Source organism: Bidens hawaiensis, unplaced genomic scaffold (genome assembly GCF_021521415.1).
Source record: "Bidens hawaiensis isolate Kalapana, Puna unplaced genomic scaffold, B.hawaiensis_p1.1 tig00016468_1, whole genome shotgun sequence".
Taxonomy (NCBI): Eukaryota; Viridiplantae; Streptophyta; class Magnoliopsida; order Asterales; family Asteraceae; genus Bidens; species Bidens hawaiensis.
In genome coordinates this window covers 21,152-34,811 of record NW_027505004.1, presented here as the reverse complement: position 1 = coordinate 34,811, position 13,660 = coordinate 21,152, and positions in this window count along the sequence as shown.

Here is a 13,660-nt window from a genome sequence, read left to right as displayed (position 1 = left end):
AATAAAGTAACATATAGGTCTGCTTATAACTTTTGATATAGCTATATATAGTTGTTCGTATGACAAAAAAGGTTCTCCAAATACATACCAACTCTAGATAAATGATAATATATATCCATAATACTAATAAAAAAATATTCATACACATACAATATCATAGCTTTTAATCAATTAGTATGATGTCATTTGAGAACATCTCCTCATATTTATAAAAAAAAAACATGATTATCCCAAAACCATATACCTGAACTTTGATGTAATTATCATTAGAATCTTTACAATTTGAAATGTATTGATCATGATAAATTTGTTGTCATTAATATTCTGTGTATAACAAAATTTTTAATTAACTTTATATTTTACAATTAAAAATTGTATAATCAATCAACATAAAAAACGAAAATTTAAATATATCAAAATGATTTGTTTATTTTATATGAATGTAATTGCCAGGAAAATGAAAAATACATACTAACATTAAAACCATGTTCAAATAATAGTGATTATTCCAAGTTAAAATAATATTAGAAGATTAAAAGTTGCATAAAATTAATGTAGTGATTCTTATTATAATCATTGAAAGTAGGGCTGCCACTTTTACCCGTAACATGAGACGCAACCCAAGAAAACCCGTACCTGAACCCAAACTAACATGACCCGAGAAACTCGAACCCAAGAAAATACTAACCTGAACCCGAACCGAAGTAATTCGGGCTGGTTTTTTGGTCCAAATTCTAGGTTTCGGGTCAACATGAAAACTTTTAGTTTTAAAATCATATGTATTTTTAGGTATTAAAGGCTAAGCCTTAGCCGCTGACGTTATCAGAATTTAATCCAAGTCAATTGTTCTCATTCTACATATTATGAATCGAATGCTTATTGTTTATTATTTTGAATATAAACCATAATAAACACTTTAATTAACACTTCAAAATTCACTAATCGTGTCTTGTCAATCAATATGGAGAATACTTATTATATGTAGTAATTGATTTAGTTTGAATAAACCTATAATTTTAATGTCATATATTGAAATGACTTAAAAGATAAGGACCATATATGAAAATTGGTTGATAAAAAGGGTGAGGAGGGCTATGGTATTGACACGTGACAAAAGTTGTAGGCTTTTATTATAATAGATAGATGGATATTCTCTATGTTTGCAATATTTATAGAAAACGATTGGAGAAAATTAAGAAAATACACATCTTCCCGAGTTCAAATGCATATGAGAAGATTTAGATCCAAACCTGAAACCAATCTTATATAAAAAATTATGCATGGTTGCTCGAATCCCATTTAAAAAACAATTTGTAGTTTACCATACAAATCCAAACTCTTCGACAATGATGCACCTTTATTTGCTTTAATTTGCAATTACCTGTGACTTTAAAATTATATTCTAACAAACCTGCAACATCAATTTTAATATTCCTTATTTTCTTATTTCACCATTAATGTTAATGAATGAATCGATTAGGATTTACATATAATAAAAACAAACTTGAATTCATTTATTGACATGGCTTAAAAGATAAGAACCATATATTGAAATAAGTGAAAAAAATGTGAGGAGTGCTATGAGAGTGACAAGTGGCAAAAATAGGTAGTTTTTTATTAGAATGAATAGATTTTGTAGGGAATATATCATAGGATAGTAACTAACTTTCAAAAGTGTTATAATTAGGTCAATCATGTATATTTTTCTTAAATTGGGTCACTAAATCATCAAATCTGAGTCTCACCGATTTTTGTGTGCGTCAAGAAAGAAATGGAGGATAAGATGTGGGAGTCGGAATTTGCATTATATGTAGTTATAATTAAAAAAAATTAAAAACGTTAATTATTTTAAAATTCAAAAATAAAAAATAAAATTAATGTCGTCACTCAAAGTCAACATAAAAAAAGATAAAAAGATCTCCTATGTGAAACAAAAAAGAAAAACATTAAAAGAACATGTTAAAACCTTTAATTTAACAATATATGAAAACTGAGTGGCTTAATTGGAACACTTTTTAAAGTTGAATGACCTAATTAGAACACTTTTAAAACTTGGTTATTATTACAGTAGGTTGAATGATGGCAGACAAACTAAAATAATGCTGACATGACGAATGATCTAGAATGATAAAGTGACCCGTATGCGGTAATGTATAGTTTAATACCGTCTAGATTCATTCACTTGTTAAATATGTTATCTGAAGATGATTTGGAATTCTATTGGGCGTGGTACTTTCCTCTAAACAATGTGGTCCACTATTTGATCCATGTATTATGGGTGCCCTTCTAAGGTGCTCTTTTTATTATGATTATAACTTATAAGTGCATGTGTTATTGTAATATGTTATATCATTGAAGTTTGAAAGGAACCTGTGGACATCGAGATTTGAAAATCTGTCACTTCATGTGATTTTTTGTTTAGATGAAATGAATTATATCCACTCATATATATGTGTAACAACAGCATGGCATACAACTTTGGCATATTCAGTATGTATGCCAAAATCATTAACATTAGTGTTGTAGTCTTGTAGACGTCACAATGAGACCAAGTCGATTAAGGTGTCCCATGAACATGGTCATGGGGATTCATACCTCATAGATTAATCTAAGTTTTCTTAATGAAAATATAATATGATTTTCTTTTAAAACAAATTAAATTAAAATGGTGGAGAAAATAATTTATGATAACCGCTTGATTAAGAACTTCTTATTCTATCGTAAGTAGATGGTTAACTATCAGTTTGTTAGTTGTAGGGTTGTAAACGAACTTAACATCCAACGAATAGTTCGTGAACCATTCGACAAATTGTTCGTTTACGTTCGTTCATTTGATAAATTAACGAACCTGAAAAATAAAGTTTGTTCGTTTAGTTAAATGAACGAATATGAACAAAAGTTATATTCGTGAACGTTTGGTAATGCGTTTACTTATCTTCGTTAGTTAAATGTTTGATTTATATTTTTAATGTTTATATTTTATTGTAATAACCAACCTAACATTTAAATTTTATAATTTTATTGTTTATATTTTGAAAACTTGCTTTAAATAACAAATCTAACTTATGTGTCGTTGGGATTATCAGAATAAAACTGCCGATTAGAAGATGATTATGTTTATAATTATTACTTTATCTTAAGTACGTAAATTTATATTTAATTAAGGTGCTTAGTCTAATGTTTTGGATTAAGAATGTTGCTTTCTTTTTTCTTAAATGGTACATGGTCATTTGTGTTCGTGAACATGTTCAATTCCCTAATGAATGAATACGAACAAGATTTTCTATTTGGTTAGCATTCATGAACAAGTTTAAACTACACGAATGAACATGCACAAGGCTTTGTTTGGTTCGTTTATAACCCTAGTTAGCAATGTAGAAATATTTAGAACGATACGTTATAGTTGCGGATGTTTGAAATATTTGAAACTATAAATCGTCAACAATATTGATATTTAGGTTAACTAAATTATTTTTGTTGTATTATTTTAATTATGATAACAATTAGCAGAAAACCAAACCCCTAATTCCCTAAACAAGTCAATCTCAAGCCAGAGTCCCACATATAAAGTTTATGTTATTTTACTTGTTTGTTTAGGCCTACCAATTAAAAATCACTAATTCATATTTAGCATATGTCTATTCATTATATCACATCAACTATTAGGGATGATTATTGATTACCAATCTTAAACCATTTTAATCATATATTTTATATAAAATCATCGCTTTTATACAACAATTTTAAAAATATTTTAGGTTGTAAGAGTAATCTCATCATTAAGAGCTTAACATCAAAAGAGACTTATGAAGAATCTCACAAAAGTCACCAATATTTCCAACAGTAAGTGTAGAGCTTATATGATAACGTCAAATCGTGAAAGAGATTAATGTGACAATGTTTTCAGGGTGTTTTATTTATTGTTCGGGAGCCACACCGTGCCGCAGTGGCAAACAAGTGTTACAAAGCACGACGTTTTGGGGTGTCTCCACTACTGATGTAGCTTGCTTCTTTTGACGTAGGATGGCTCCAACGTCCTGGGCGTGGTGGAGCACTACGCACACATGCTCTGATAGCGAGAGTAAATGCAACTTATATGTAATAAATTGTTGCTATGTATCACTTTTTCTTGTTAGAAGAAATAATAGATTTTGAATAATTAACTTATAACTTAATAAGAGCAATAATTCATTCTAGCAATTTTAATGTATAACTAACCTTTACTTCTTTTTTTCCTTTCTATTAAATATAGTCCCAAATAACTTAACCTCCCTTAATCAACAATCTAAATATTTTTTTCCGCTATAATGTTGAAAAAATTGTTTTAAAACCAGATAAAAGAAAGATAGGGACATGTGAGTTGTTTCTCTCATAAACTTATAAACATGAAAGTTAGCGACTAGTCAAATAGGTCACAAATATCATTCCGAAATCTCATATGCTGATTAATTTATCATTTCAGTATTCATATTTTTTTTTCATTAGAGTGTCTTATTCTCTTTATTCCAATTTTATATCATGTTAACATTATACATTAATATAAAGGAAAATTGGTTTTTATTGGTCCCAACTATCGTCTTTTGGTCACTGCCAGTCCTAACTAACAAATTGACTGCTGACGGTCCCACTTTTAACGTATTTTTTCTTAACGGTCCGCGACTAACAGAATTCTAACGTCGTTAGTTTTAGTTCGCCGGAAAAACGTTTTTGGCCGGAAGTCACATAGTTTTTCCCGAAAACTCAACAATTTTGTCCTAAACATCATGGTACCTTTTTATCGCACCTTTAGGAACATTTTTTTTAGTAAAAGCCCCAATTATTGAGGTCGCCGGACCCTAGAACCATCGTCGGAATCAGTTGATGGTTCTTAAGTGATGGTGGTTGGTTGGCGGTGAGTCAATTGGTGGTGGTGGCGGTGTTCAGGTGGTGTTTTCCGGCAAAAAAAATTGACTTTCCCGGTCAAAAACGTTTTTCCGGAAACTAACGGCGTTAGGATTCTATTAGCCGCACACCATTAGAAACAAATACATTAAAAATTGGGACCATCAGTGTGACCAATTCGTTAGTTAGGACCGACAATGACCAAAAGACGATAGTTGAAACCAATAAAATCAATTTTCCTAATATAAAAAGATAAAAGTAGTATATATTTTGTTTCTCAACAATCCTATAGCCTATGTATAATTTATAAATTATAAGTTAATTCATTTTTTTTTTAAAATCGGTTATATCAATGATTAATTTAAGATACAATAAATTATGTATGTTCTTATTATTGTAGCGATCATTAACGCCATTATGTTTTCTTTATTATATTCAACAATTATTAAGTAACATCTAGAAGTGTGTTTTATGGTGTCCACATCATGGTGTGGAAATGGCATGCATTAGGATAAGAGGTGCAGCCATTGGAACAATGCCTACAAGTATGCCAAACCGTCCGTACGACTCGTCGGTATTAACTTTTAAGATGCCAATAATAGATTAAGGAAAAAATAGTTCAATATTTAATTATCGGGAAAATTACCAAAATAGACAACTTTGACCAAAATTTTACTAAAATAGACATGCCTATTTTAGCCTAAATCTCTCAAATTATTGATTTATTGACCAATAAACAAGTGACACGTCAGCGAAACCGACTAAGGCGACTATTGGCCTCTACCAAACTTAGACATTATTTTGAGACACATACTATTCATTATTATACTAATTATGTTATAAAAATGTTTTGAGAAAACCCGAGATGTCTGGTTGTAAGTCCCAGTTACCGGTGCCCTACTTTGGACGTTGGATTTACTCATAAACACAGTTCATAATATCAGAGTTAATAAAACATTTGCGGAATATTAAAACATTCACCCATCATCTTACAAAACCATACTTTGTTGTCTTAATGGGCATTCGAATTATTTAAAACACAAAACATTGTCTTTAGAATAACATAACATTTCTTGAGATGCCAGCTTCTTCAAGTTCATGCCATGTGCTTCCTATTATGCAAGCTGCCTCAATCTACCCACCTGCGTGCATACTAAAAGTCAGCTACGCTGAGTGAGTTCTAGTTAAACACATAACTTACTTTTCATACACATATACGTGCCCGAAGGTACGCATTACATGCATATCATGTTCAGCATTCGTCCATACACATTCATATCTAACCATACATTATAAAGGGCGTTTCACCCTACATACCTCGGATATTATTAGGGTCCGATACCCTCCATCCTCGGATATTATTAGGGTCCGGTCACCCTTCATCCTCGGATATTATTAGGGTCCGGTACCCTTCATCCTCGGATATTATTAGGGTCCGGTCACCCTTCATCCTCGGATATTATTAGGGTCCGGTACCCTTCATCCTCGGATATTATTAGGGTCCGGTACCCTTCCTTCCATAGCTTCATACTATATCTGTTCTTAAATACTTTTCCTGACAATACGTGCAATCTCCGAAGAGTGTTCACGTACCATTAACATATCATACGTACATTATGCATACATCATATATATTCATACATGCATCTTATCTTACATCATACATGGCAATCACATCTTTAGCTACCACCTGACGGTACATGCAATATCCGAAGATCGTTCACGCACCGTCAAGCAATCATCATACATAAATCATACAAGGCATACACTTACCACTTAAGGTAAGTGTATTAACTATCACATCGAGTATGCACACAACCCCGAAAACATAACAAGGAAGTGGGGCTAGAAACTCACTTCAAGACGGTTGCGTTCACCGTTTACGGTTATCCCCTTCTTTAGCTATGCACGACTAAATGTATAATAATTATACGTATCAGTAACTATCACTACACATATCGTCTTTCTAGTTTAATTATTACCCTCAACGAACGGGGGTCCGGGGGCAGCGCCCCTGGCAGCGGGGTCTAGGGGCGGCAACCCCTAGCAGGGTCCAAGGGGCAGAGCCCCTGGCTGGGGTCGAGCTGCCAGGTCAGCTTGGAAAAATTTTATTTCTATCAACTGTCGTATCACATTTTCCATTAACATTTTGAATCGTTAATTAACTTGCTACTTGAAAGTTCAAGGGCTTATTTGTAATTAAATCATTCTTTTCTAAGTCCAGGGACCATTCTGTCATTCTGTTAAACTTCTAATTCGTTACTGGTTCATAGCGAATTGGATTATCCTAGCGAACTGGTACCTATAACGAATTGAACCCTTAACGAACTGGACTCCTTAACGAATCAGTCCATATAGCGAACTAGTCCAAGTAGCGAATTGGACATTCTAATTCGTTATTTCTTTTAACGAACTAATCATAACGAATCAAGGGTAATTCGTTACCCTTTTCCCTTAACGAATCAGAGACGAATCATAGACGAACTAGAGCTAGTTCTCTGTGCTCCCTTATGCGAATCAACTAACGAATCACCTTCAATTCGTTAAGTCCCCATAGCGAACTAGGGTTAGGTCAGGGAATGTCAGAACATTCCCTGACATTACCTACCTCGTATTAACTTGTCCGGCGCCGCCGCCGGAAAACCGCGGATTCGCCGGAAAAACGAGTTTCAACTCGTTTTTTTCCACCGTTTTTCGTCCCGTTCGATCCAGATCTGAGCTAGGGTGACCCCTAAGCTCATCATAGGTTCGTTTTATACCCGATTCCACCCGGATCTCGTGACTTAAATGGTTTAACGGTGTCGGCTCTTCGTTTCACAACTAGATCTAATGGTTTAAGCTCATACAATAACATAGTATCATTACCTCGGGTTGGTGCTCGGTTTCCTTCTTGGTTTCGGTTTAGAGAAGGGAAGAACTAGAGAGAGATCTTAAGTGTGTGTTTTGGTGGTGTATGGAATATGTGTAGAATGAGGAATTAAGTGGTGATTATGGTTTATATATTTATGGATCATGGGCTTAAGCCCATGGTCTTTCCTTCTTTCCTTCATAACCCAAGTCCATAACCCATATCCATTTAACCCAACACTAGCCCAACTCCTAATAACCCATACTTTCATTTATTAACTGAAACCCGAAAAACGGGATGTTACATAGGATGGCCAAGTGGTCTATTGAGTTGAGTGTTTATGATCTTGTCTATGAGCCTAGAACAACATTTAAGTCCCAAGCTTTAGCTGGCTGTGTGGCTGATTTCAGTAGTGATATCCAGCTAGAGGTTGACCAGGAAGTACAACAACTAGAATAAGATACAGACAAATGGATATTATAAACTGATGGAGCCTCAAATGTCAAGGGAACATGCCTAAGGATCATCCTGAAATCGCAACTGGGGGACATAATATCCAGGTAATGAGATGTGATTTCCAAACCACCAACAATGAAGCTGAGTATGAAGCTTTAATTGTTGGCCTTCAACTATCTAAGGATATGAAAATTAGAAATATTCATGTATTTGTAGACTCATTATTGCTTGCTAACCACTTTAAAGGATCCTATGCAATCAAAAGTGAGAGGCTAACTTTCAGATGGTTAAAAGTCTGGAAGAAAAGTTCGAATCATTTGTTATTGAACAGGTTCCAAGAGAAGAAAACACTGAAGTTGATGCTTTGGCAAACCTTGGTTAGGCCTTCAGGATCCCGATGGAGATAAAAATTCCGATCATACATATCCTGAATCCAACCATAGATATGCGTGAGCATAACGAGAAAGAAGTAATGAACACAAAAGATGTTGCTAAGCAGAATCCCGAAGTTATTCAGAAGTGTTGGACCCAACCTATCAAAAAGTTATTACAACATAACGAGATCCCTAAGGACGAAAATCCCAAAGCTTTTCTTATGATGGTATCTCGATTTGTTATCTTACATGATATCCTCTACAGAAAATTTGTTGCAGTTCCATACTTAAGATACTTAGAGGATCTTGAAATCCAAGAAGTATAGAAAGATATCCACGAAGGTTATTGTGGGAATCACACTGGAGGACGATCTTTGTTCATCAAAATCCTCAGATGTAGTTATTATTGGCCGACCATGAGGAAGGATGCAAACCCATATGCCCAAATGTGTGATGACTGCCAAAGACATAGCAACATTCTTCACCAACCAGCAGATTGAGCAAAACTTATGTACCAAATCTTTTCTCCTTGGCCATTTATGAAGTGGGCAATGGCTATAGTGGGTAACTTTAGAAGGCTCCAGAAGAAAAAGTATTCATGTTGGCCGTGACTGATTATTTTTCAAAATGGATTGAAGCTGAAGAATTCGCTCAAGTAAAAGAAAAGGAAGTAATATCCTTCATCAAGCGCAATATCCTGACCAAATTCAGGATCCCAGCAGAGATCACTTATGATAATGGCTCACAATTCATAGGCCAAAGGACAACTGACTTTTGTGCTTCTTGGGGAATAAAAATGATTACTTCCACACCAGTACATCCTCAAGCCAACGAACAAGCAGAGTCCTCAAACAAGTTCATCATCAACAATCTAAAAAAAAGAAACTAAGGACAAAGAAGGGAAAATGGGCCGAAGAACTTCCATTTGTGTTATGGGCAGATGGAACCACTTCAAAAATGTGACCGGTCAAGCTCCTTTATCTATGGTATTTAGAACCGAAGCCGTGATCCCGACGAAGATGGTAATACCCACAACAAGATCATGTTTGCGAAATCCTGAAACCAATGATTAGGATCTTGTCGATAATCTTGACACTGTTGATGAACTCAGGGATTCTACCAAGTTTCGTATTGCGACATACCAACAAAGGGTAACGAAGTCATACAATAAAAATGCTAGAGTTATAAGATTTCAAGTATGTGATTTGGTATTGAGGAAAGCCTTCCGAAAATACCACTAGTGCCAAGGATGGCAAATTAGCACCTAAGTGGGAATGACCTTACTTGATAGATGCGGAATTGGTAAAGAAGCATATCAATTGTCCACTTTGGATAGGAAGATCCTTCCAAGATCCTGGAATGTTGTTCACCTTCAGCTATATTATATGTAAGTTAGCATTTCATTTCTAACTTAGTATGGTGCGTTTTCTATCTTATCTATTTCAATTATGTATTCCATTTATTATTATCTTTTATATTCCATTACTGACTTAAGCATCGGATGGGTGTTAGCCAACCTAACACCTACCGTCAGAGAGGTTCAAGTGTTTTGCGGAATCAACATCCCGACTAAGAAGTGAATACATTCCTAAGAGTTTGGCTACCTCTCTATGTTTAAGGTTTTAATCCCTTTTAAGGCTTAAAGGTTTTCAACTTTCTAAGAAATGAGGTTAAACATTGTCACACTCCGATTAAAGATGGCGGAACATGCCGGGGCGTAACGTATTGATTGGACAGTAGCTCAAAAGACACTAATTAAAGCTACAATAATTATTTAATTTCATTGATATTAACAAGTACACAAGATCAGCAAACAAAACAAATATATCATACTTTTATATTTTGAACAAACATCCTAAGGTAAAACTAATATCTTCGATCTTGAACAAAATCAATTACTTGTACATGTATCATTTATAAAAATAGAGTTTGTCAACAAGAATATTGGTGAGTATACATAAGATTTAGTTTTCTATATATAGATAAGTAAATCACAATTCATATGTAAATGATGAGCATTACAAATCTTATAAAAATGTAAACTAAATAGATGTGTATTGATACCAAATCAGTATACTTGGGTAAATGTATGATCATACTAGATAAAAATAGATGAGGATGGGATATCAACCACCAAACATAAAATAAACATTTAAGCACGTAGAGCATAATCATAGAGCATAAAATAATCACACATTAACATATATCCAATTGTGTGTTAAATAGATTTGGAAATAAAACAAGAGTAAAATTGAATAAGGTATACATGCTACCCCCAAAATATAAAAGATGGAAAAAGGGGTATTGAATTTGGTAGGTTGAAATATTAAGATCTTGGTTAAGCATGTGAATGCCCTAATGTGCTAATAAAAGTAATAAGGCTAGTTTTAGTTTGTTCTTGACGAATAATTAAGTAAAGATTATAATGGTAAGATGATATGATAACTTGTACTTGAAAATGGTAAAGAAGGATGAAAACAAAATTTGGACAGCTTGTTGTCACAGCATAGATAAATTATATAAAATAAGAAACAATTACCAAAAATCATAACAAACTCCATTCAACTAAATCAATGTGTTAGGAACAACTTTCATTAAGAAAGTTTGGTCAGATTTGGACTCAAGATTGTCTAAAACAACCATTCTTCTACAAGGGTACAAATCTGCACACTAATTTTAGTTCGACCACTATGGAGTCATAAAAATTAATCAACATGCAAATAAAACGTCATTAGAACCAAAACTCAATGATTTAGTCATAGGATTTGGTCTTGCACCATTTCAATTTTTTATAACAAAGTTATGGCTCACCCTTTGTTGTCCAAGAATTATCTCATCTCCACCCTTATCCTCAGCAACCTTACTCGTTTGAGCAAGATCCTCTTCGGGATTCAAACCTATCTCGATCCTAAGCTCCGCCTCTCTGGCCTTCAAACCCTCAAGATCGGAAGCCATATCAAAGTTAGGTTTCTTGGCCTCCTCCATCAACCTTATTCTAGCATGGTAGATAGAGTGAGCAACAGACAATTGGAGACGGGTCTTGAAGTCACTTATCTCTATAGCATGGGTGACCTTGAGATTTTCATGATCCCACTTCAATTGATCAAACTCATCGTCCTTATTCTCGATGTAAAGAGACTTGGCCTCGTTGATCTTGTTGAGATCTGCCACCTTTCTCTTATGCTCTTCAAGCTCTCGGACAGTATTTGATGTGCTAAAAGTAGTCAATTAATTATTAACTAAAATTATACTAATCTAGACACTAAGTAATACTCTAGACCCTTAAACATAACTAAAACTACTAACCGACAAGTGAACCGGTCGACTCTAGTACAGCTAAGTAAGTCCGGATATCGAACCCACGAGACTCTTTAAATTACGAAACTAGCAAATTAGACTCAACTACATGATACGACTATTTATTAATAATATTTAAGGGGGATTTAAACTAATTATTAAAACTAATTAAAACAAACCCTAATTAATAAATAATAATAAAACATAATCATTACTTTAAACTAATTAATTAATTAATTAAACTTAAACTCAATTACTTTAAACTAAAGAAAACAATTAAGAAAACTTGGATTGAATCAGATGATGAAAATAACTACCCAGGCCAGAATCCCCAAAGTTACGGTTATTAATTTAAATATAAAAACGCAAGTTATGGAACCAGTATCATAAAATAGACCCTTGACAGAAAACCCGAAAAGGACCCTTGAACTTCAAGAAGACGCCTATGGATTTCTAACAAGTTTTAAGACTCACCAGTTTCATATTAAACTTCCTTACGGTTATTTAATCGCTTATGTCTAAGTATCTTTTATGACGAAAACCTACCTTACAATGCGGAATTCAAAAGATAGCAAAGCAAACTCAATTAATTTAATAGACTAAGCTGACAATCAAACCTAGACGGACTTCTTACGAAGAACTAAATCTAGCAATCCCGACAAGCAAAGATCTATCAATAGCCTATCACTTTACAACTTTTTAGACTAGCAGCTCACTTTTATTTGTTTATTGATTTTATTGTTTCTATGATTTTAATCGATCTTAATCACAAACTAGTCAAGAACACAAATTAAATGACCTAACAAAACCCTATCCTATGAAACAATCAACAAGGGTAATGTGAAACAATAAATTCAAGTAAACAACACCAAGCAATCATACACATCAACTAAATCGAACTCAACCGTTTACTTAGAACATAATATCCATAACGAAGCAAAAATCCTAATAAAATCAAACCGAACTAAGGTTCATCACGACCTAGGCAGTCTATGGAATTTAGCCTAGCATCTTAAAGTCTAAATCAAACAAAACGAATAATAATGAAAACATGGTGAAAATATAAGAAACGGGGAATCGAAGATGATAAAACCCATAAACTCGAACGTGAACGTGTAGCTCTTCACCGGATGTTCTCTCGCCTTTAAAATCACCAACAAACTCGTAAAATAGCTCCAAGAACTCTCCAAAATCGGCCAAGGGTTTTAGGTTATGTCAGGTTTAAGTTAAATGTGTTTAAATAACCAAAACAAGGCCCGACATTAAGCGAAAAACGAAATTAATTAAGCCTAGTGTTGCCTAGGCACCGCGCGGAGGGCATTTGGCCTTCCCCCTTCGCGCGGCGCGACATGCTTTTTCATGGGGGTCGCCCGGTCTGACCGGTTCTCTGTTCTGGTTCTTCCTGACGCGTTCCGGATCTCCGTTTCGGCTCGTTTTAGCTCGTTTTTCGCCCTTTTTAATCACGATCAAATCTCGAAACCTACGAAACATAGAAACGTTAGTAGTATACAAATCTCGACTAAAAACGAACAAAAACTATTAAAATATTAATTAAAATGAACAAGGGAAACATATATATTTAGCGTTATATCAAATATCCCCACACTTATTCTTTTTTCGTCCCTGAAAAAGTTTGATGCAGTTGGATCAGAATCGGAAAATTATAGTCTAACAAACATACAGGTTAATTTTTAAAACTCAGAAGAACGCAAAAACCGCGATCACCGATATTGTTGTCCACTTAAACCCATGCCTTAATCTTTATTGGGACAAATAAGATCCGACAATAATAGTACTCAGTGGT